The sequence below is a fragment of the Somniosus microcephalus genome, chromosome 13, assembly GCF_052327205.1.
Source record: "Somniosus microcephalus isolate GS21.2 chromosome 13, FLI_Smic_1.0, whole genome shotgun sequence".
Taxonomy (NCBI): domain Eukaryota; kingdom Metazoa; phylum Chordata; class Chondrichthyes; order Squaliformes; family Somniosidae; genus Somniosus; species Somniosus microcephalus.
Genome location: NC_140999.1, coordinates 157,090,638 through 157,111,478, shown reverse-complemented (window position 1 = coordinate 157,111,478; position 20,841 = coordinate 157,090,638). Strand labels below are relative to the sequence as shown.

Sequence of the window (20,841 nt, the reverse complement as noted above, 5' to 3'; positions counted from 1 at the left end):
ACAACATGGAGGTCTAGTTGTGTCCTTCACTAGTTCCTGTTAAGAATGTCCTGTGCAAGCTGGGCCCGTGCCCGAGTATTTATATTCTCCCTGGACAGCGCCACCCGCAGGCTGCTCAGTTGATTCATGTCAATACTTCCGAGTCAGGATGGTGTGTGACTTGGAGGTGAACTTGGATGTGATGGTGTTCCCATGCGCCTGCTGCCCTTCTCCTTCTAGGTGTTAGCGGTCACAGGTTTGGGAGGTGCTGCCAAAGAAGCCTTGGCGAGATGCTGCAGAGCATCTTGTAGATGGTACACACTGCAGCCACGGTACGCCAGTGGTGGAGGGAGTGAATGTTTAAGGTGGTGAATGGGGAGCCAACAAGTGGGCTGCTTTGTCCTGGATGGTGTCGAGCTTCTTGAGTGAAGACACTCACCACAGAATACCCAGCCTCAGACCTGCTCTTGTTGCCACAGTAATTATGTGTTTGGTCCAGTTAAGTTTCTGGTCAATGATGACTCCAGGATATTGATGGTGGGGGATTCGGCAATGGTAATGCCATTGAATGTCAAGGGGCGGTGGTTCGACTCTCACTTGTTGGAGATAGTCATTGCCTGGCACTTCTGTGGCGCAAATGTTACCTGCCACTTATCAGCCCAAGCCTGATTGTCATTCAGGTCTTGCTGCATGCGGGCATGCACTGTTTCATTATCTGAGGAGTTGCGAATGGAACTGATCACTGTGCAGTCATCAGCGAACATCCCACTTCTGACCTTATGATGGAGGGAGGGTCATTGATGAAGCAGCTGAAGATGGTTGGGCCTAGGACACTGCCCTGAGGAACTCCTGCAGCGATGTCCTGGGGCTGTGATGATTGACCTCCAACCACCACAACCATCTTTCTTTGTGTTAGGTATGACTCCAACCAGTGGAGAGTTTCCCCCCCGATTCCCATTGACTTCAGTTTTACTAAGGCTCCTTGATGCCACACTCGGTCAAATACTGCCTTGATGTCAAAGGCAGTCACTCTTACCTCACCTCTGGAATTCAGCTCTTTGGTCCATGTTTGGACCAAGGCTATGATGAGGTCTGGAGCCAAGTGGTTCTGGCGGAAGCCAAACTAGTCATCAGTGAGCAGGATATTGGTGAATAAGTGCTGCTTGATAGCACTGTCGATGACACCTTCCATCACTTTGCTGATGATTGAGAGTAGACTGATGGGGTGGTAATTGTCCGGATTGAATTTGTCCTGTTTTTTTGTGGACAGGACATACCTGGGCAGTTTTCCACATTGTCGGGTAGATGCCATTGTTATAGCTGTACTGGAACAGCTTGGCTAGAGGCACGACTAGTTCTGGAGCACAAGTCTTCAGCACGACAGCCAGGATGTTGTTGGGGCCCACGGCCTTTGCTGTATCCAGTGCGCTCAGCCGTTTATTGATATCACGTGGAGTGAATCGAATATGCTGAAGACTGGCTTCTGTGGTGTTGGGGACCTCAGGAGGAGGCCGATATGGCTCATCTACTCAGCACTTCTGGCTGAAGATGGTTGCAAACACTTCAGCTTTGTCTTTTGCACTCACGTGCTGGACTCTACCACCATTGAGGATGAGGATATTCATGGAGCCTCCTCCTCCCGTTAGTTCTTTAATGGTCCACCACCATTCACGACTGGGTGTGGCAGGACTGCAAAGCTTTGTTCTGATACATTGATTGTGGGATCACTTAGCTCTGTATATAGCATGCTGCTTCCGCTTTTTAGCATGCATGTAGTCCTGTGTTGCAGCTTCCCCAGGTTGGTACTGCATTTTTAGGTATGCCTATGGTGACAAAACAACTGCTGATGTGCAAATTACTACTGCATGTCAAACATAAACAACCCACCATGTGAAGAATTCACCCAGATTTTGTGGAGTTTACCATCTGCTATCTGATTAATTGCCTACTCTCTCGACTAGACGCACGCTGAGCCAGTCCAGGGTACCATCATGCTTGTGTCGTGACACAAAATATCTTAATGATTCCTTTATTCAGGTGCACTGAACCAACTCCATGTCAATTTCTAGCCTACCTGCTCCCATTTCTAGACATTTTAAATATGATCCGTGTTAAATGGTCTCTGCCACAAATTGTTGTTCAAGCAGAGTTGATAAATTATTTTAAAAGAGAAGTCGGTAGTTATTCGAAAAAAAGAGTAACAATAAAAGAGTATGGGAAGTAGAAGAGTCAGATTAGACTGATGGCTAATGTGGAGAAAAACACTGCCACAGACTGGGGCGGGGGATTTTAACCCCTAGAACAGATGGGTTATGAGTGGGTGGGGGGTAAAAATTTTAGGTTTTTTGAGTGGGAACGCAACCCAGCTTCACTTCTGGGTTTAACAGAGGCACATTTGAATGCCAGCGAGAAACCTACTCGCCAATGCCAGGGTTTTCCTAATTGGATGCAGGAGGGTACTTATTGGTGCCATTAACGTTCTTAGGAGACATAAATGAGGTATTTTAAAATTGTTTTTAACTTGTCTCCAAATTTTACTTGAGCAGCATGGGTTTCCCAGAGCTCGGGAAACTGACCAGGGAAACAGATGCGAGTTTGAGCAGCAGTTCAGGTGAGTATTTAAACTTGCCATTGTCCCATCTGAATAAAACCTCACTTATTGTGGCTGTTGTTTCAGTTCCCTCTGTCAAATGTTTGTCAGAGAGTGTGCATTGCACGTCTGTCAGTACCTGGCCAAGTTGCTGATATAGCTCTAGCATTCTCCTTCTCAACGATAGCCCCCCAGGGTTCAGCATCTGTGTCCAGCTGAGCAGAGCTTGGAGAGGATTGAGCCCCACCGAGGAGGACTCGCCACAGCTGTCCCTGCCACTAGTGTCATGGCTGTAGGTCCTGTGATGGTGCACCCTCAGAAGGAATGAGGTCTTCTCGGGAATCGTCCTCATGGATGTCTTGCGACCATTGCTGTATTCGTGAAGGCCCTGGAAGACAAAAGAAAGGGATATGATTTAGTCGTGGCAAAGTCTCAATCCTGATAATTATCGTACTTAGTCTTCTCATAGTTCAGTCATTGATGAAATGAAGTCAGCATATGTGTGTCAGTGATATTTGTAATTCTGTCACCAGTTATATGCGAGCTCCCTGTCTCTCCACCTGTGACTTGAGAGGGATGCAGATGTGCCACTTATCTCCAGGGCGTCCTCCTCTGCATCTGTGAGCTGTACTATTTGTGGTGGCCCAACTCCAGTCCTGTCCCTCTCCCTTGCGTTTTGCACTTTCTTCTATAAGGTGCAAAAAAAATACCTGTGAGTGAAGGTGAGGTATTCACTTACTGGATGTAGTGCATTCGATGAGGGTGACTATGTGACACATGCATCACATTGCATAAGGATTGGGGTGAGTGTCAATGGTGAATGGATAAATGGGGAGGTGAGGAAGGGCATAGAAAGTGAAGGCTGGGAGTTGCTGAAAGTTGAGTGGACGCGAGGAATGATGTGATGGAGAACACTTAGCAAGACAGAGTGAAAATGGGGGGCGCTTAAAGCACAGGATGTAGTTGAATCAGCAAATGTATTCACTTTTCCTGACTGGGTTAGATCATTAAACCGCTTTCTACATTGCATCCATAACCTGGCACAATGCTCCTGCTGCTCACCTCCTCAGCTATCTCCAACCACACCTTCTTGGTGAGAGCAGCAGGTTTCTTCCTTCTATTTGTAAAGTCCGCGCCTCAATAATACACGGACTTCGGGAGAACAGTTTAACAGGTACTTTACTGAACAAGAGGCAGCTTGAAACTGAAACTACAGAAGCCTGCTAGGGCCTTTTATACAGGTGTGGTCACTGCCGGTACTGCAGTCTAAGACCAGTTATTCCCGTAAAGGTACATACACAACAATTCCTCCCCTTTTAGATAAACAGTACATAACATTCATTTAACAACTAAATAATAACTAATTACAATTACAATTTTCTCAATAATATATACATCAACTGAAATAGTCATTTATAAGTTCAGTCTTTGAGGAGGCTTCCTGATCCCGACTGGATAGCGCCTTTCTCGAGTATCCTGTTCTGGCGGTGGAGTCAATTCTGGCTCATTGTCATTGGTTGGTTCGTCAGCTTCCAATACCCCTGCTTCTGAGGTAGACGCAATCTGTACTTCGGGCTCATTACCAGGTGCACATGCTTGTGGTACAGGTTTGGCTTGTTCCTGTGACTCTAGAATCTGGTCAGCATGGCGTCTCACAATGCTCTCTCCAACGTCCACTGTGTACATTAGTGGTCCCTGCTGTGTGCATATCATGCCTGGCTGCCATTTTTCTGTGCGGTAATCGCGGGCCAAGACTGGTTGCCCTATCTTGAAGCTCCTGGTTGGCTTCTCATTTATGTGCTGGAACTGCTTATCCTCAACATCTCATCTTATGTTTAGTTTGAGCAAATCCAAGCGACATCTTAGTCTCCGGTTGAAAAACAGTACGGCTGGAGTTTGGTTGGTTACTGCATGTGTCGCATTCCGGTAAGCAAACAGGAAGTTATCCACCTTGTGTTGCAGTGGTATGTCGTCATTATACATTGCCTTGATGGCCTTTTTAAAGGTCTGAACAAACCTCTCAGCCAATCCATTTGTGGCTGGATGATATGGGGCAGATGTGTAATGTTTCACCCCATTATTCTTCAGGAACCTCCAGAAATCCTCAGGCACAAACTGTGGGCCATTGTCGGAACAGATCTGTTCTGGCAACCCATTCCTGGCGAAGATGGTCCTTAGGACTGCAATAGTTTTCTCCGTGGTGGTGGAGGACATTTTAATGACCTCTGGCCATTTCGAATGGGCGTCCACAGCGATTAGAAACATTGAGTCCATAAATGGACCAGCGAAATCAAAGTGTACCCGTTGCCATGGAGATGAGGGCCACTCCCATGGATGTAGCGGGGCCTGTGGTGGAGCGTTTTGGACCTTCTGGCATCCTGTGCATCTCTTGGTCATATCCTCGATTTCTTTATCGATTCCCGGCCACCACACAAACGCCCTGGCTAGGCCCTTCATTTTTACCCTCCCAGATGACCCTCGTGAAGCTCATTGAGTACTCTATCTCTCAACTTGGGTGGAATTACCACTCGGGATTCACACATCAAGGTTCCCCGGCACACTGACAGCTGTTCCCTCCTTGGCGAGAATGCTGGCAACAGTGAGTCGCCATATGCTGGCCATCCCTTCACCGTCAAATCATAGACCCGAGAGAGTGTCGGGTCATTTCGGGTTTCCTTCTCAATACTTGCGTTTGTAACAGGCAAACATTTGACTATGGTCGCATGGAATATCTCCACCGGGTCCACTGCAGGTGCTTCTTCCGCCGTAGGCAACGGTAGGCGCGACAGCCCATCAGCGTTTCCATGTTGTTTCGTACCTTTGTACTCTATGTCATACTGGTGTGCCCCTAGAAAAAGTGACCATCTTTGCAGCCGTTGCGCCGTCATCACCGGAACGCCCTTCTTTGGGTTAAAAATTGAGACCAGGGGTTGATGATCAGTCAGTAGGGTAAATTTCTGCCCATGCAGATAGTGATTGAACTTCTTCACCCCCCACACCAGGCTGAGGGCCTCCCTGTCAATCTGGGCGTAGTTACGCTCGGCTGAGGTTAGTGAGCGCGATGCAAAGGCTATTGGCCTCTCTGAACCATCACGGAATTTGTGTGACAGCACCGCTCCAATGCCGTAAGGTGACGCATCACATGCCAACCGAATCGATAGTGTTGGGTTGTAGTGGGCCAATACTTCTTTTGAAGTGATTTGGCATTTACATTCCTGAAAGGCACGCTTACACTCATCACTCCATTTCCATGTTACACCAGTTTGAAGGAGGGCGTTCAGTGGGTACAGAATTGTAGATAAATTCGGCAAGAACTTATGGTAGCAGTTCACCAACCTAAGGAACGACCTCAGTTGCGACACATTTTCTGGTGCTGGAGCCTTGACTACAGCCTCAATCTTGTCCGGCGACTTATGCAACCCTTCCTCATCAATCATGTGGCCACAATACGAGATTTGTCTCCTGAAGAACTCGCATTTGGGACGGTTGGCTCGTAGCCCATATTCCTGCAATCTCGTGAGCACCTGTTCCAGGTTGGCAAGGTGTTCATTGTCATTTTCGCCCGTGACCAGGATGTCGTCCAAATAACACTGGGTCCCCGGGATCCCTTGCAGGACTTGTTCCATTGCCCTCTGCCACATAGCCGGGGCCGATGCTACCCCAAATACCAGTCGATTGTACTGGTAAAGGCCTTTGTGAGTGTTTATCGTGAGGTATTTCCTAGATGCTTCTTCCACCTCCGTTTGTAGATACGCTTGAGCCAGATCAATCTTTGTAAAACGTTTCACTCCAGATAGTGAGGCGAAAATATCTTCTATCCGCGGAAGCGGATACTGTACTGTGTGCAGGACTGGGTTCATAGTCACCTTGAAGTCCCCACAGATGCGAACCTCCCTTGGCTCCCCAGGCGTGCTGCTCACTGCTTTCTTCATTACAGGAACGATGGGTGTGGCCCACTCGCTCCAGTCCACCTTAGACAGCACCCCCGAACGCTCCAGACTCTCCAGTTCAGCTTCCACAGCTGGGTGTATCGCGTATGGCACCGGTCTAGCCTTGAAAAATTTTGGGGTTGCGTTATCCTCAATCTTTATGGTTGCCATTACTCCTTTTAGAGTCCCAAGTCCTTGTTGGAACACCTCTTCCACGTCAGATAGAATTTGTGACACGTCCAGGTGCGACGTCATCATCTTTTTTGTCAGTCACAGTTAGTGCCAGAATGGAATGCCAATCCAATTGTAGTCTTCGGATCCATTCACGTCCCAATAATAGTGGTCCTCCATCTCGTAGTATATACATGTATAGTTTCTGTGTTTCCTTTCCGTTATATTCAACTGACACCCTTATTTTTCCTCTGGGGTAGACCTTTTGCCCCGTGTATGTCTTCAATACAATGGACGTGTCCTTTAAGGGTATGTGTGAGAATAGCCGCTCATAGTCTCGTCGATTCATGACAGTTAGGGCTGATCCTGTGTCCAATTTCATCTTCACTGGGGACCCTGCTATCATGAGGGTGACCCAAATGGTTCGGTGATCTTCTTTTGCGATCACGTTGTGTAATTTTAAACAACTTAGTCGCCTGCTCCCGGAGTCCTTATCACTCTCCTGATCTTCGGAACTACTATCTGTCAGTTTCTTTACTTTCCTGTACTGTTCCTTAGTAGTTCTTGTCGTGTTGGTCTTCTTTCCCGACCTGCAGACTCTTGCTATATGTCCCATTTTCCCGCATTGCCTGCATATTTTGTCTTTAAACAAGCAGTCCTTCTGCTCATGGGTTGTTCTGCCGCAGCGATAGCACTTTTCGGCTCCATACGCCATTTCGTTAGCGCTGTATTCTCGTGGTTTCTGTTGTATTTCCGCAGCTCCCTGTGCTGCTGCTTCGTAGGATACTGCCACGCTGAAAGCCTGTTCTAACGTCAGGTCCTTTTTTGAAAGTAGTCGTTTCTGGGTTCCTTCACTCTGGAGCCCGCAGACAAACTTATCCCGTAAGGTGTCTGCCAGTCCTGCTCCGAACTGGCAGTGCTTCGATAACTTGCGTAGTTCCATAAGATAGTCAGCATTGCTCTCATCTTTGTGCTGGTTTCTTTTATGGAACTTGAATCTTTCTGCTTTCAGCAGTGGTGTAGGGCTTAGATGTTCCTGTAAGATATGAACAATCTCCTCAAAACTTTTCTCCATTGGTTTAGCTGGGGTAATTAAATTCCGCAATAGGCCGTACGTACTCGCACCCATCAGATTTAATAATACCGACGCCCTCTTTCCATCAGCCACCTCATTTGCCTTGCAGTACACTTCGATTCTTTCTACATACATGGTCCAGTCTTCTACCTCGTTGTCGAAAGCAGTGATACTGCCACTTTTCGGCATCTTGGGCGATTTAAAATGGCGCCTCCCGCGCTTTTGCTTCTTCCCCACCGGGATAAAATGGCGCCTCCCGCGCTTTTGCTTCTTCCCCTTACTGCCACGCTGCTCCTAGCGTTCTACGGGGTAATGGCGGCGACCCGCAGCTTCGGCGCGTCTCGCTTTCCTTCCCCCCCGTTTGGTTTCTCTCCGCTGTCCTGTTCTCGAGCACCGACCATGCCCTGTGCGCTCCACCCTCTCTCTCTTGTTTTCTTTTCCCGGCGACGCTGCGCGGCCCGTTTCGTAGAGCCGCTCGATCGAGCTTGAGCCCGCCGCAGTCCGGAAGAGTCAGCGCGCTACCTGCTACCAGCACAATTCGCTGGAACCACAGTCTCTCCCGCAATTCTCCAAACACCGATGGATTCTTTGGGCGGTTGCCCTCAGTCAACGCCCGTTGCTCAGACTACGACCTTCCAGGACCTTCCTTTCAGGCGAGATCCCCGTGAGATGATGCCACACTGCAGGTGAGTTCGAACTTACTCGTCGCCACTGTAAAGTCCGCGCCTCAATAATACACGGACTTCGGGAGAACAGTTTAACATGTACTTTACTGAACAAGAGGCAGCTTGAAACTGAAACTACAGAAGCCTGCTAGGGCCTTTTATACAGGGGTGGTCACTGCCAGTACTGCAGTCTAAGACCAGTTATTCCCTTAAAGGTACATACACAACACTATTGCTAGGGAGAAGCATGTCCCTCCTCCTCCTGACTGTACTGTGCAGTAATTCCAGTGAGGCGTCATTAAATTTGGGTGCTGCCCTTGCTCCATGTCCACCTTCCATCCTGAACACCTCCAATTTCCAGTTGCGGACTGTCCCTTTAAATACAGCTGAGTTCGCGCCATGAGGGTGCACAGCATGCCTGCTGCGCAGCTTGGAGACGCAAAACCTGGAAGTTAAAATTAATTGGTACAATTGAGTTGAGATTACAGATTCCGACCCACTCAGTTGACTTCCGAGTTTCCCCCACACAATTACAACCCCCCACCATCCCCCGCACGGAAGGTACCTTCAGATTAATATCGGAGCCTTGATGTCCGTTTTTATGTTTTGTAAGATTCTATGATTGTATGAATTATGATTAATGTCCTTTTCTCAGTAGTTTTGGTAAAAAGCTAATAAAGTAAATTAAAGAGCAAGTGTGGCAAAATACAGTACCTACCTTTTAGCTGGGTCTTCAGGATTCTGATGACAGCAGTTCCTCAGTAAAGGCACTTGATGTATGAGAACTGTGCTCCATGTTGCTAGGTTAATTACATTCTATTAGAACCAACACCTGATCTACATCCATAATGCACACATGAAAAGTGCTGCAATGTGCCCATACACCATAGTTTTTAAGTCGTAGTTTATGATAGTGTATCTGGCTTCCATACCTTTCCCAATTACAGGTGAAAATTCATACAATCCATTGAGAGCCAAAGCATCTCCATGGCCCTGTACAGACAGGCTGAGTAACTCAGTCCACCAGTGGTCAGACAAAATGGCGGCCATTGCTGTAAGTCCAATTCTGTTCATGCTATTTTTTAAAATTTGTTTATGGGATGTAGGCATCGCTGGCAAGGCCAGCATTTATTGCCCATCCCTAATTGCCCTTGAGAAGGTGGTGGTGAGCCGCCTTCTTGAATCGCTGCAGTCCGTGTGGTGAAGGTACTCCCACAGTGCTGTTAGATCGGGAGTTCCAGGATTTTGACCCAGCAACGATGAAGGATCAACGATATGCTTCTAAGTCAGGATGGTGTGTGACTTGGAGGGGAAGTTGGAGGTGGTAGTGTTCCCATGCGCCTGCTGCCCTTGTCCTTCTAGGTGGAAGAGGTCGCGGGTTTGGGAGGTGCTGCTGAAGAAGCCTTGGCGAGTTGCTGCAGTGCATCTTGTAGATGGTACACACTGCAGCCACGGTACGCCGGTGGTGGAGGGAGTGAATGTTTAAGGTGGTGGATGGGGTGCAAATCAAGCTGGATGCTTTGTCCTGGATGGTGTCGAGCTTCTTGAGTGTTGTCGGAGCTGCACTCATCCAGGCAAGTGGAGAGTATTCCATCACACTCCTTACTTGTGCCTTGTAGATGGTAGAAAGGCTTTGGTGAGTCAGGAAGTGAGACACTCGCCACAGAATACCTAGCCTCTGACCTGCTCTTGTAGCCACAGTATTTATGTGGCTGGTCCAGTTAAGTTTCTGGTCAATGGTGACCCCCAGGATGTTGATGGTGGGGGATTTGGTGATGGTAATGCCATTGAATGTCAAGGGGTGGTGATTAGACTCTCGCTTGTTGGAGATGGTCATTGCCTTCTGTGGCGCGAATGTTACCTGCCACTTATCAGCCCAAGCCTGAACGTCGTCCAGGTCTTGTTGCATGCGGGCATGGACTGCTTCATTATCTGAGGAGTTGTGAATGGCACTGAACACTGTGCAGTCATCAGCGAACATCCCCATTTCTGACCTTATGTTGAAAGGAAGGTCATTGATGAAGCAGCTGAAGATGGTTGGGCCTAGGACACTGCCCTGAGGAATTCCTGCAGCGATGTCCTGGGGCTGTGATGATTGACCTTCAATCACCACAACCATCTTCCTTTGTGTTAGGTATGACTCCAGCCAGTGGAAAGTTTTCCCCCTGATTCCCATTGACTTCAGTTTTACTGAATCAAATGCTGCCTTGATGTCAAGGGCAGTCACTCTCACCTCACCTCTGGAATTCAGCTCTTTTGTCCATGTTTGGACCAAGGTGATGCTACCTCTATTGGCACCCACAGAAACCACCTCTTTTTAGTGACGCATGAACTTTCCAGAGGTCACAACAGTGTCTTGTTTACTGTATCACCCTATGACTTTGTATACATTGGCTGGCTTAGTTTTAAAAGGAATATCAAGAAATTAAGGTGCAAATCTGGCATTTTGTGCAGCATAAAATGTAACGTTATTGACTCAGCAAGCAGTTAGAAAAACACATTCAAACCAATGCACAAATTAAAAGGGTTCAGTAAAACAAATGTTTTTCGAGCAAGTATACTGAAAATTTAGAGTAAGCATTTCCCCTGCACAGGATGAAAGAGAAAAAGGTGACTTTAGGCAGTTCTATATAAGCAAATCGAAATTAAAGCAGCATTTGAAGAATTTTAATTAGAAACATCATTAACATCACCAAAATTAATTGCCTGTAAGAAGAGAATTGAAGCAGCCAATTAAGTGAACACAATGGAAACTCAAGGTATGAAACTACCATGGAAACATCAAGCAGAAGTGGAGCATATTTTTTCCCATTTAAAATTTTACAGAAATTTCTTTTCTCTGATAAGTTCATCACTCAGTGTTACATAAAAAATAAAACAACCCTTTCTTAAAACCTGAAAAACTGCATTGTGTCAGAAGATCACAAGGTAAACACAAATAAGGGAGTCAATTTGGCCCATCTTAACTCATATATCGTGGAAAGCTATTTTCTCTGGTGCGGGAATCCACAACAAGGGGGCTTGTTACTTGTATCATAACTCATTATAATGTCTTTAAAAAGACAATTAATGGTACATTTGGGAAAAAAGATGTGGTATTGTATTTTACATAGGATTACATAGGATATATGGCACAGAAATAGGCTATTCGGCCCAACAAGCCCATGCCAGCATTTATGCTCCACACGAGCCTCCTCCCGTCTTTCCTCATCTAAATCTATCAGCATAACCCTCTATTCCCTTTTCCCTCATATGCTTGTCTAGCCTCCCTTTAAATGCACCCATACTATTCACTTCAATTACTCCCTGTGGTAGCGAGTTCCACATTCTCACCACTCTTTGGGTAAAGAAGTTTATTTTGAATTCCCTATTGGATTTCTTGGTGACTATCTTATATTGATGGCCTTTAGTTATGCTCTTCCCCACAAGTGTTCACTGTGGAGAAGGACGATGTAGGCATAGAACAATATACTTGAACAAATTAGTATTGAGAGGGAGGAGGTACTAGCGGTTTTAGTGGGCTTAAAAGTGGATAAATCCCCAGGCCCAGACGAGATGTATCCCAGGCTGCTGTGTGAGGCAAGGGAGGAGATTGCAGGGGCTCTGACACAAATTTTCTGAACCTCTCTGGCCACAGGGGAGGTGCCAGAGAACTGGAGGACAGCCAATGTAGTACCATTATTCAAGAAGGGTAGTAGGAATAAACCAGGGAATTACAGGCCAGTGAGCCTAACATCAGTGCTAGGGAAATTATTGGAAAAAATTCTGAGGGACAGAATTAGTCTCCACTTGGAGAGGCAAGGATTAATCAAGGATAGTCAGCATGGCTTTGTTAGGGGGAGATCATGTCTAACTAATTTGATTGAATTTTTCGAGGGGGTGACTAGGTGTGTGGATGAGGGAAGTGCAGTTGATGTAGTCTACATGGACTTCAGTAAGGCTTTTGACAAAGTCCCGCATGGGAGACTGGTCAAGAAGGCAAAAGCCCATGGGATCCAGGGCAATTTGGCACATTGGATCCAAAATTGGCTTAGTGGCAGGAGGCAGAGGGTGATGGCCGAAGGTTATTTTTGTGACTGGAAGCCTGTGTCCAGTGGTGTACCGCAGGGATCGGTGCTGGGTCCTTTGCTGTTTGTAGTGTACATTAATGATTTAGATATGAATGTAGGAGGTATGTTCAGTAAGTTCGCAGATGACACAAAAATTGGTGGAGTGGTACATAGCGAGGAGGGAAGCCTCAGGCTGCAGGATGATATAGACGGGTTGGTCAGATGGGCAGAACAGTGGCAAATGGAATTTAACCCTGAAAAGTGTGAGGTGATGCATTTTGGGAGGACTAACAAGGCAAGGGAATACACAATGAATGGTAGGATCCTAGGAAGGACAGAGGATCAGAGAGACCTTGGTGTGCATGTACATAGATCCCTGAAGGCAGCAGGACAGGTAGATAAGGTGGTTAAAAATGCATATGGGATACTTGCCTTCATTAGCCGAGGCATAGAATATAAGAGCATGGAGGTTATGATGGAGCTATACAAAATGCTAGTTAGGCCACAGCTGGAATACTGTGTGCAGTTCTGGTCGCCACACTATAGGAAGGATGTGATTGCATTGGAGAGGGTGCAGAGGAGATTCACCAGAATGTTACCTGGGCTGGTGCGCTTCAGCTATGAAGAGAGACTGGACAGGCTGGGGTTGTTTTCCTTGGAGCAGAGAAGGCTGAGGGGGACCTGATTGAGGTGTACAAAATTATGAGATGCATAGATAGGGTAGATAGAAAGGAACCTTTCCCCTTAGTAGAGGGGTCAATAACCAGGGGGCATAGTTTCAAGGTAAGGGGAAGGAGGTTTAGAGGGGATTTGAGGAAAAACTTTTTCACCCAGAGGGTGGTTGGAATCTGGAACTCACTGCCTGAAAGGGTGGTAGGCTTGAACCCTCACAACATTCAAGAAGCATTTAGATGAGCACTTGAAACGCCATAGCATACAAGGCTATGGACCAAGTGCTGGCAAATGGGATTAAAATTGACAGTGCTTGATGGCCAGAGTGGATACGATGGGCCGAAGGGCCTCTTTCTGTGCTGTATAGGGCTGGGTTTTCATTGAGGAGGCGGGTAGGAGGCGGGTCTACAACTTTCGGGGTTGTAGTCCCGCCTCCATCGAGTTCTAGCCAACTCACGCGATTTTGACTTGATTGACCTTGTTGAGCCCGCCCAGTGGGCTCAGCAGGCCAATTAAGGGCCACCCGGCAACAGGTGATGTCACAGGTTGATATTTCATCTGTCAAGACCTTTTGACAGGTGAAATATCAGCGTTCGACAGCTGTTTGAAGCTCTCAAACACTGACAATCTGTACACTAAGTTAATTCCTTCCTCTCAGGATGATTTAGAGATCTCTCCGGAACAGAAAGCTGAATGCTGCAATTTTTGACAGATCACGGCTATTCTGCTTTCTGTGCCGGTGAGCTGAGGGACTCCCGAGAACTGAAGGACGGAAGCCTGCAGGAGAAAGTAAAGGTAACTTATTAAAACACTTTACACTTACCTCACACACTTACCTCTGCACACATGCACCCATCACTCACCTGCACAACGGACATCTCGAACCCTCCAAGTCCTTCAGCCCGATGGTCTGCCTCGCTAACTTGGCATGGTTCGGAGCCGTCGGACAGCCCACACTTCAGGGCTAAAAATAGGGATTAGGCAAAAAACTGCACTAATTAGGCACTAATCCCTTTCCCACCTCGGGGAGGTGGCTCCCAGCACAGGTCGGGTACCCGCCTCCTGGGACATTGGCACGGAGGCGGGATGGGTTCCTGCCCCCCGATTCTGCAATTTTCCCACCACTCCCGTCTCCAAACCCGCCTCCTCGGGGCTTGGAAAATCGAGCCCTATGACTCTAAGTGGAAACATTCTCTCTGTATCCACTCTATCAAAATTTTTCATAATTTTAAAAACCTCTATTAAGGTCACCCCTCAGCCTTTTTTCAAGAGAAAAGAGACCCAGCCTGTTCACCCTTTCCTGATATGTATACCTCGCATTTCTGGCATGATCCTTGTAAATCTTCTCTGCACCCTCTCCAGTGCCTCTATATCCTTTTTATAATATGGCGACCAGAACTGTACGCAGTACTCTAGTGTTGGTGTTAGCACAATGTTAATGGTAATTTTGCATGGTATTATGCTGTTTTAACCAATGCTGCCATTATTTAAGTTCATGGTAATTGTTTGTGTTTATCAAGATTCAGGTTTGTTAGTGATGGGAAATTGCACAAATTTTGCACACAAAGTTGTCAGTAAGCACTCCCAGTTCATGGGTGACATAAGATACATACATCATAAGAATATGGCTACCGGAAACAAGCCATCGGCCACTCCAACACTTGGGGAACCTGTGACATTGTGGGCCCGTGAAAATGTGCATCTACAAATATCAGATTGAGAGACAATTTCAGGGAAGTAAATTCAGGGAGCTGACCCCCATGTTTCCACTGTTACAGCAACCAGGTCTTCACAGTGCACAGCAGAGCCAGCATGACTAGTATTCAGCCAAAAGTAACCAGGGGACAGCAATGCATGGAGGTCACCCTCCATAGGTAAGAGTGAAACAACTAGACAATATGAAAGCATCTAATAAGATCCCCCTACTCCACCTTAACAATGTTCCTGACCCCAACCACAGGAGAGCTGCTACTGCACCTGCTTGCTATTTTAGTTTCCTACACCAGCCATCCTTGAGACCTTTCTGATGAAAGCACCAATTAGTGATGAATTGCTGGCAGTTATAGATTTACAGCCTTTACATTGTTGAAACTCATTATGGCCCTTACAGCCAGCAGAGACTGAGATAAAAGGGGCCTTTTATTTCATCAGTCTGAGCTGGATTCAAATCCAAGTTCCAGAGGTGAAAGGACAGTCTTCTAATCCAATGCATCAACCATTCTTCCATCTGTTCTGCGAATGATAAGTGTTTGCAGAGATTAGTAAAAAAAAATTAAGATTCAAAAAATGTTTGTAGTATTCTATAAATTCTAAACATATTAAGAGCTAATTGGCATTACACATGACTGGAAACAATTAATGTCACTGGCACACATTAGCAGCAAAAGGATCTGTAATAGATGCAGTGTATATAGTGTCTGTGCTCTAATAGACTTCAGAATCCTGATGACTGAGTGAAAGCAGACAAAGGTTCTACACAAGCACAGACATGTATTTTAGATTGGTTTTCAGAGCCCTCCTACTTCCTGTAGTTTTTTTTTTATTTGTAGTATAGTGAGGTATTTATAAATTAAATTTCATATGTAGCGTTGCCTTTGAATATCATATGGAAAGAATATTATAATGTCACTTGTTACGGGGTAAGAAGAGAAGCTGGGTGGTTAGCAGTTTAGTGGAGATTAGGTTGAAGGAGCAGGAGGTTGGCCTCATGGATGAGATTAGCTTGGAGAGAGCAAGACAGAGATGATAATGAAACTAGAGAGATAGGGCTTCACAGCTGGAATGACGGGGGTCCTGGAGAGAGATTTGACTTAGTCTAACTGCTCTATAGTTACCTTGTTTATACTTCTCTCCCCTCTTGAATAAAGGTGTTACACTGGCTAGTCTCCAGTCCTGTGGCACAATTTGTATATTTAAGGAGGATTGAAAATTGTGGCCGGAGTCTCTGTTATCTCCTCTCTGACTTATTTGGCTGAATTTACTTTCCTGAAATTGTGTCTCAGTCTGATCTCTGATCGCTTAGAGTGCATACCATCAGGGCCTGGTGACCTATCCACCATGAATTTTGTTCATTTTTTTCTAGAACCAATTATTTTTTTTTACAGTTATCTCTAACAATTGTTTCATGTCCTCCTCTAATACATCTATATTCTCATTTCCACCTTCTTTAATAAACTAATGCAAAATATTTATTTATTATTTTGTTATACCATTATCCTCTACAATTACACTCCTTCCTTCATTCCTGAATGGTCCTACCCTCTCTTTAACTATTCATTTGTGCCTATTTCTTTTTATACTATAGAATCATTCAGCACAGAGGAGACCATTCGACCCATCGTGCCTGTGTTGGCTCTTTGAAAGAGCTATCTAATTTAGTCCCACACCAAGCTTTTACCCCATAATCCTGCATATTAGTCCGATCAAGTACATGTCCAATTGCCTTTTGAATGTTACTGTGGAATCTGATTCTACCACATTTTCAGGTAGTGCATTCCAGATCTTAACAACACTAAGTGTGCAGGAATTTCTCTTCGTTTCCCCTCTTGTTCTTTTGCCAATTATTTTAAATCTATGACCTCTGGTTCCCGACTCACTTGGAAATAGTTTCTCCCTATTTGCTTTATCAAAACCCCTCATTATTTTGAATAGCTCTATTAGGTCTCCCCTTAACCTTCTCTGCTCTAAGGAGAACACTCCCAGCTTCTCCAATTTCACATAACTGAACTTCCTCATTCCTGTTATCACCCTGGTAAACCTCTTGTGTACTCTCTCCAGGACCTTGACATCCTTCCTAAAATGTGGTGCCCAGAATTGTACACAATACTCCAGTTGAGGCCTAACCAGTAATGTGTAAAGGTTTAGCAGGACTTCCTTGTTTTTGTATTCAATGCCCCTATTTACAAAGCTAAGCATCCCATATGCTTTCTAAATTGCCTTATCAACTTCCCCTGCCACCTTCAAGGATTTGTGAATATGTATCTCCAGGTCCCTCTGCTCTTGCACCCCCCTCAAAATAGTACCATTTAGATTGTACCGCCTCTCCATTTTGTTTCTCTCAAACTGCATTACTTCACAATTATCTGCATTAAATTGCATCTGCCATGTGTCCTCCTGAAGTCTGCTACTATCCTGTTCACTATTTACTACGTTGCCAAGTTTTATATCATCCACAAACTTCAGAATTGTACTCCCTATACCCAAGTCCAGGTCATTCATATATAACAAGAAAAGCAATGGTCTTAATACTGACCCCTAGGGGACCCCACTGCATACTTCCCTCCAGTCAGAAAAACATCCATTCACCACTACTCTCTGCCTCCTATCCCTTAGCTAATTTTGTATCCAAGTTACCACCATCCTTTCCATACCATGTGGGGGCTTCTATTTTCCAAATAAGTCTGCTATGGGGTATTTTATCAGATGCCTTTTGAATGTCCATATATACAACACCTACTGCACTACCTTCATCAACCCTCTCTATTACTTCATCAAATAACTCAATCAGGTTAGTCAGACACGATTAGCCTTTAACAAATCTGTGCTGACTATCCCTTATTATAACCATGCTCCTCCAAGTGAGAATTAATTTTGTCCTTGACAATGGTCTTTAGTAGTTTTTCCACCACTGACATAAGACTGATTGGCCTTAAGTTAACAGGTTTATCCTTCTCCCCTTTTTTGAACAGGGGTGCAACATTTGGAATCCTCCAGACCTCTGGCACCACTCCCACATTCAAGGAGGATTGAAAGATTGTGGTCAGAGCTTTGTCTATCTCCACCCTAGCTCCCCTCCCTATCTGCTAGGCTTTTTTCATAGTTTGACAGCAAGAACTGTCAAACTCATGAAAACTCCGGGCGCCCAAAACAGTACTTAAACTTGAAATAAAATTTTTAAAAACATCACACTATTTAAATGAACTATAAATAACTTTAAATAACTATTTTAAACAATAATTTAAATTTTTGAAAAAAATAATTTTCTAAAAAATCGGGGCTAAAAATACACTTGCCTTACTGTAAAGTCTTTAAAAATAATAAACCTGTGGAAAAAATGTTCTAATTTTAATTAATAGACCACTTACCTTTTAAAATTAAGTCCTTACGTCTGCTTTTTTAAAGTGTAAAAAGTGGAGGCCTTCATGCACGGGCAAACCTGGAAAAAAAAGAAGTTCAACGCGCACGCGCAGACTCCTGCGCGCACGTGTTCGATCTCTGAACCCCTTGGTTCAGAGGATCGGAAATGCCGGTTTCCCGCGCATGCGCTGTGCATGCAGAAAACCGGCAATTCCATCGGTCCCACGCGTGAGTACACGGTGCTTACTCGCGTGTTGGGACACTAATTTCTGGGCCATTTTGTTTTAGCCTTCTAATCTTGCCTTTTTCACCTCCTCACTACCCTTTCTATATTCCGCCGGATTAGCTGTAATATTGTCATTTTATCATATACCTCCCTTTTAATTTTCAGTTTCGTTTTGACCTCTCTATTTATCCAGGGAACTCTATTCTTTAATGCATCCTCTTTTCACCTTATATATATTTATTTTGTAGGAGTGCCCCACAAGGAAAGTCTGGGCCTCTGCTACCCTGAGAACCCACTTCCCACCCATGAAATGGCCTGATCTCCCTGTGACTTACCTTGGTGCCGGCGAGCCGCCTCCGGGCCCAGTGATTTTGATCTGCCCAAAGCCAGCCAGCTGCCTCTTTTCACCTGTTTCGGGCGGGCAGCTAGGCAGTGGGATGTAAATTAGGCCCCTCCATTAAAATCAACCAAGGCCTCTCATGGAGACTCCCAGTGAGAAGGCTGTTGGCTACCCCTGGCTTTCTGCCCATGAGTTAAAATCCACTCTTCAGGTCTGTAGATTTCACCCATGTTATCTAGAACACTGCTCTCTCACATGATGTGACCATGATAACCAACTTACTTGCTTAAGTTTATAACCGTGATCCACCTGCTTTAAACATTGCATTGCAAACCTGAGCTGCCTGTGATCCCAAGCGATGCTAAAGATACCAACCTCCTGAATCCACAGCACATTTTGTATTTTCATTAATGTGAATGTTGCATAACCACTCTTTCAGGAAAATGAGTAGCAAGGGGCTCTTAATAGACAGTCCTACCTTTGACTTTCTGATCCTTAGTATACTGTTTCTCATTTAAAACTTTGCTAGAAATGTTTCAACTGGAAGATTGTATTAGAACTTGTGCAATCTCCTTGGATGACATTAGAATTCGAGAACTCTTTTGGTTCCAAAGATTACGTTCTTCTTCCAGACTGCTTCCTCAATTAAAAAGTATTTTCTTGCTGATTGAAGTTTATTCACTGGTTCTTTTATTTTTGTGTACTTTTTTTTGTTTACTTTTGCTTGGCTCGGCGCTAATACTCTCACCTCGGAATCAGATAGTCCTGGGTTAAGCCCCACTCCAGGCAAAATCAGACTGACTGTTCAGTGCTGCTCTGTGGAAGTACTACATTGTCAGAGCTGCTGAATTTCAGATGAGATGTTAAACCAAGGTCCCAGCTACACAGTCAGATGGATATGAAACATCCCATTGCACTATTTTGATGAAGAACAGGGAGTTCTCCCAGTGTCCTACCCAACATTTATCCATCAACTAACACCACCAAAAAAAAGATGAACTGATAATTTTCTCATTGCTTTTTGCTGGACCTTGTTGTGTGCAAATTGGCTGCTCCATTTGCCCACAGAACAGCAGTGAGTATCTTTCAAAAGTAATTCATTGACAACGAAGCACTTGGGACATCCTGAGGATGTGAAAGACTCTATGTAAATGCAACTTCTTTCTTTCTAATCATTTCCAGCCTCATGCACATGTGCTTTCCTATGACTATGAACATATGAAAAGGGCAGGAATAGGCCATCTAGACATGGTGCAGCCTTGTACATCATCGGCCTGCTCCCTATCCACACACTCACCTGGGAGAGGCAAAAAAGCAGAGAAAATCCTGAGGCCAATTTAGCAAAAAACTGAAGGAAATTCTTCCCTGTTGTGTTTGTACCGCTATACACAACTACATAAAATAATAAAGTAGCAGAGACTGAGAGTAACTTCAAGTGATCTTTACTGGGTAACTGGAACTTTGGCACTGACTGTACAAATCGATACGCATCTGTTATATACGCTCGCAACTAAGGATGTACATCCGCAAAACAAAGCAGTCCCTTCAATGTTGTATACATTACACTTCCTCCCCCTTTAGTTTAATAGTATATTAACGCAAAATTTCTATAATTAATATACAGAGCCTGTCTTTACAGTAACCTTTTTGTTTTCTTAAAAGTAACAAAATTCAAATTCCAACATAACATTTTATTTTGTCAACAGCCCTTTTACAAGTCAAGTCTCTGGGGAGGCCTCCTCTGCCTCTCTGGGTAACGTCTCTCCAGACTCTTTTGCTTTGGAGAATGAGACTGTACAGGTACAGGTGCATTAGGTGAGCTATCAGCACAGGTAGAGCTCTCAGTTGTGGATGAGGCTGGTGCTGATGAATCAGGAGTGTCTGTTTCCATGTCAGGTGAGTCTGGGCGAGGTATAGGGGTGTTTTCCACCTGAACATCCAGAATTTGGTCCACATGACGTCTCAAAACGTTCTCTCCCACATCCACAGTATACATCAGTGGTCCCTCTCTTGTGGATATTGTCCCTGGTTGCCACTTTTCCGTCCGGAAATCACGAGCAAGAACTGAC

At 45.2% G+C, this 20,841-nt stretch overlaps 1 protein-coding gene across 5 annotated transcripts in view; it reads right to left on the bottom strand.

Annotated features, from left to right (window-relative positions):
- Nucleotides 1–18,316, bottom strand: part of LOC147108700 (zinc finger protein 512B-like) — a 165,738-nt gene extending 147,422 nt beyond the window's left edge. For 3 of the 5 annotated variants that reach the window (XM_086005429.1, XM_086005434.1, XM_086005433.1), the window contains exons 1-2: nucleotides 18,215–18,316; nucleotides 2,709–15,362 (exon numbers count right to left, since the gene is read on the bottom strand). The gene's annotated coding sequence lies outside the window, so the exon portion shown is untranslated. The remainder of the gene's footprint in view (nucleotides 1–2,708; nucleotides 15,363–18,214) is intronic. The other 2 variants (XM_086005432.1, XM_086005431.1) reach the window with 2 other exon arrangements.
- Between the last annotated feature and the right edge of the window lie 2,525 nt (nucleotides 18,317–20,841).